The sequence below is a fragment of the Plecotus auritus genome (assembly GCF_963455305.1).
Source record: "Plecotus auritus genome assembly, chromosome: 7".
NCBI lineage: Eukaryota > Metazoa > Chordata > Mammalia > Chiroptera > Vespertilionidae > Plecotus > Plecotus auritus.
The window spans coordinates 99,943,621-99,948,006 of record NC_137774.1 but is presented as its reverse complement, the minus strand read 5'-3'; the positions used below and the strand labels follow the sequence as shown (position 1 = coordinate 99,948,006).

General features: G+C 41.6%; 1 pseudogene across 1 annotated transcript; it reads left to right on the top strand.

Annotated features, from left to right (window-relative positions):
* The first annotated feature begins 3,353 nt into the window (after window positions 1–3,353).
* On the top strand, window positions 3,354–4,097 carry LOC308252727 (cyclin-H-like; annotated as a pseudogene). The gene has a single exon. The product of its transcript is annotated as a cyclin-H-like (transcript).
* The last annotated feature ends 289 nt before the right edge of the window (window positions 4,098–4,386 follow it).

The following is a 4,386-nucleotide window of genomic DNA, read 5'->3' as shown; positions in this document are numbered from 1 at the left end:
TTGCTCTCTCACTGTCAATCACCTTTTAGTCTGGAGACACTGAGTCAATGATATGATGACACTAAAGTCAGAAACACTGGAATCTGAATTTATCTCTATCACATTTCGAAGGCGATGAAATACTGCCAGGGAAGCATGAGCGGCAGGGGCTGCCTACAGTGTGAAGAAGCTGAAGGGGGAAGAAGTATTGCCATGTTGCCCCAGACACTGGTGATTCTCACAGAGATGGCCACTGGTGTTTTTTCCTGAATGATTGCACTTCCTTGGTTCCTGAGACCATCCTGGATAAGGGAAGATGTGAACAGTACCAGGTCCATTGGTTGGTGAAGACCTATAATTAGCAGTACTGTCAGATCAAGGGTAAGCCCAAGGTAGTCAGGTGACACGTCATAGAAATGCCTTCCTACTACCCAGCTTACTTATGTTATTGGACCATACCCATCAAATCCTGGCCCTCCAAAAAATAATGAATGAATGAATGCTTTAATTCCCTTCTAGTACGAGAGCCGGGCTTCAAACCTGACTACTCATCTGGCCCCTGTCACTGTGCTCTGTCCTCATGTGGTCTCCACTCTGTCTCTGTGTTCTGTCTATAACAAGGACACTGTCCCTGGATTTAGGACCTACCTGGTACCAATTCTGCAATTGTATCTAGGCTCATGTTCAGCTTAATCAGGATGATGTCATCTTGAGATCCTTAATTATATCTGCAAATACCCTTTTTTTCAAATAAGGTCACATTCATAGGTTCTGGGTGGATATATGGGGTGTCTCAAAAAATGTACACATTCTTTAACAGCTGATAGCTCAATTGATGTTTCTTTTCAGATTTAACCCGTTGGAGTTAATCATTATTCCAAATGTATATACATTTTTGGGGACACCTTGTATATTTTGGGGACCACCATTCAACCCACTATACTTGCAAAGCACATATTAGAGAACATTCTCGTGAAGGACACACATACACATCCATCATTAATAAGGTGATATACAGGAAGGTCATAAGCTGGGATTTATATGACAATCTAGAAGAATTAACTACAACTTCCCCTCCTCCTTGCCCACTGATCTCCAACACAACAATGAACCATTGCAGTGGTGGTTGAAAAAAACCAATGGATGGTTTTAAGTTCACTTAAATGGCTGTCTTTGAATGCTGCCAGGATTTTATCTGTTGCTGTGCCTCACCCACAAGGTTGGGCTCACTTGTCCCAACCTAAGTTCACTCTGTTCTTTTTGCAGTTCATTTTGCTGACCCTATGTGGGCACAAACTTTAACACACTGCCTTTTCCTGTAGAACTTCCCCTCCCACTCAGCCATTTCATGGGGGTGATTTCCATCACACTGCATTTTTAGTGAAGAAAATATCTGCAATTTCTGCAATTGTATCTAGGCTCATGTTGCTGAAGTTCCATAAGCAAGGAGTAATAATAATAGAACAGTATGCACTAAGTTTGTTGAATACAGAACAAAGGAGGTTATGCAACCTGCCTTGGTTCACACAGCAAATAACTGGTAGAACTAAGTTTCAGGTCCAGGTCTTTCTGACTTCAGAGCCCATGCATTTAGCCACTATGCTGTAAGGCTCCATTGGAAAAGAGCCCCTTACACCAAGGATGGGCTTATGTCGCCACTGTGTGAAAGTTTAATAGGAACCCAACAATAGGCAATCTCTATGAGACCATCTGACTCCTCAAAATAGTATAGAGAATGAAAAATAACTTTATCCAAGGGATTAACTACTTGACTAAACAGTTTTGTAGAACTACTTCATGAATGTAATTCTTGCTTTCTGGTAACAAAGGCTGCTTTTACCTTAAATTTTCAATGCTGTGTATGATGTATAATTCCTATAGGTGATAGAGCATTAGAAATCACCTTGCTCAGTTAAAAAGGCACGAGAGAGAGGGCAGGGGAGAACAATGGTGAACGCAGCAAAATGAGGAACAGTCGAAGGCCGCAACATAAACAGCAAGAAAATAATAGAAATTATATTACACAGCCTAAAGACACAAAACATTTCATTTCCCTTTGCATAAAACTGGTCTGACCTTCACAGTTCTGAAATAACAGGAAATATTTCTCTGGTAACTGTACTGCATTTTAGGCAAGTAGTTAAGTGAATGCTCAGCGTGAATAAATGCAGTTAGAAATTGTTAGGGAAGATTTCTATGAAGAGTGCATGTTAAGCAGTAATATAAATGTAAGTGCTTACAGCGAAATGAAATTCATAATGTAAAGGTCAAACCTGCCGAAGAGAGACTTTTAGGTAAACTATTGGGATGGAAACGGATTTCCATTTTGTTTTAATAGTACCGTACGGCGGCTGAGGTGATGTGTTTCTGCTGAGTGGGTCTGGTAGCATCATCTTGTGCTTTATTCGGCAGAAGTGTGTCTGACTTCTGCAGGACTATGAAAAATGACTGAATTCCCTCTTTCTGAATCTGAAATTAATGACTAGAAACATTATCAACAACGTAGGTGGTAAAAAAAAAAAATAGTGTAAGTACTTTATCTAGAAATTTTCCCTTAGATAAACACCAAGGATTTTATGGGATAGTTTAGGACAAATTTATGTAATTTTAAACCACAGTATTAGCTAAAAACAACTGGTGGTGATAAGAATCAGAGACTTATTATTTACCTTTTTTTTTTTTACTCTCCTGCCTCATTCTTGAATTTTGAGGTATATTATCTAGGCTTGTTGTTCAGTGAGAACCATGAAAACCTGTATCAGGACCAGAAGATTTCTAAAATCACATCTGGGCTGGTGGACCAGCCATCAAGTAACTCTCACGCTTTGCGGGATTTTGTGCTTACTTATTCCTTACGTTTATAAAGTATTTACTGAACCCCAACTATATGCCAGCCACACGTCTAGAGATGTAGAGACAAATGAAGCATAGTTACTGCCTTCACGGCTGTGTGGAGAGGGTGGGCCTGGGGAACAAGCTGGCAGACCAGTTACAATTCAGAGTCCTGTGGGAATGCTGAGGTGGTGAGAGACCAGCTGATTCCACCCAATCCAATTAGAGGAATTCAGGAAAGCTTGGGAGAGGTGCAGTTTGAGGGGAGTGTAGGAGTTACTTAATCTCTTGGCCTGTTATCTCTTCTGTAAAATATTGAAAAACTACCACCTATCTTTCAGGGTTATAGTGAGGATTATATTAGAGAGCGTAGGTAATTTCTCCAGCAGGTGATTCTGCTAAAATAGTTAATGGCTTAAAATGAATTGTTGATCACTCAGACTGACCTGACGCCCGCAGCTGCCCTAGCTTAGATGCTTTACACCACGGTGTTGTGGTGTTTGAGGTATTTTTATCCAAGCTTCCTTGTCTCGGACTTAAGAATGTACCACAACAATAGCCAGAAGCGGCCCTGGGCCTTGGCCAGTGAGGATCAGCCAGCACCACCTCCGGCCAATGGCAAATTCAATTGCAGAGCAGTGGGAATCAGGAAGCTTCTTCCAAAGGATCCAGTCTTTCTTGAGCCTCATGAAGAAGGACCCTCTGCAGGTACCCTGAGGAAATTTTATTGGAACTTTGTTCAGTGTTTAGGCCAGCGATGCCAAGGTCTGTTGTGGGCCCAGCTTCCACGCATTCCAAGCATGTTTATCTGACTAACTCAGTAAGTAAGGGAATATCACTCCTGGAAAACAAAGCATTTGTGGCCTGCAAAGTTGATTAATTCCATGTACCCAGTCCACAAACTGTTGGAAACCTTTGAGAGAGTCCCCTTGGACAGATTTGGGAATATGAACTGATTTGTACACAGCATCTTAATTTCCTCCTTTTCGCCCACAATCCTTATTGATCTTTTGAGGGCTTTCTCGTTGACTTAAAGACCTGCTATCACATGTTGGAGAATCCAGAGATTTGGAGGAAAACAGCTGATGACTTTCTTAATAGAGTTGTGGTTGATGGATGCTTACCTTTGCCACACACCTTCTCAGATTGCCCTGGCGGACATTATATTAGTGCAGTGGTCGGCAAACTCATTAGTCAACAGAGCGGCGAGCTGCAGTTTGCCGACCACTGATTTAGTGCATCCAAAGAAGGAATTACTAGGAAAAGTTATTTATCAGAAAGTCTAATCCTGAAAGAAAACAGAACTTACTTGTAACAGTAACTAGATACAATGAAAAGTATGAGAAATTTGGTAAAAAAAAAAAAAAATACACACACACACACACGCACGCACGCACGCACGCACGCATGCACGCACGCACGCACTCACACACTGGGGAGATGTCATTCTCCTGGGCTTGCACTTAATTACGAGGAAGAGAAAAGGGTGTGAAGATGATGGTCATGTCTCAGATACCCAAACACGAGGAGGTTGTGCTCCAAAGGAAGAGTGCACCAACGGTGACCTGGTAGGTT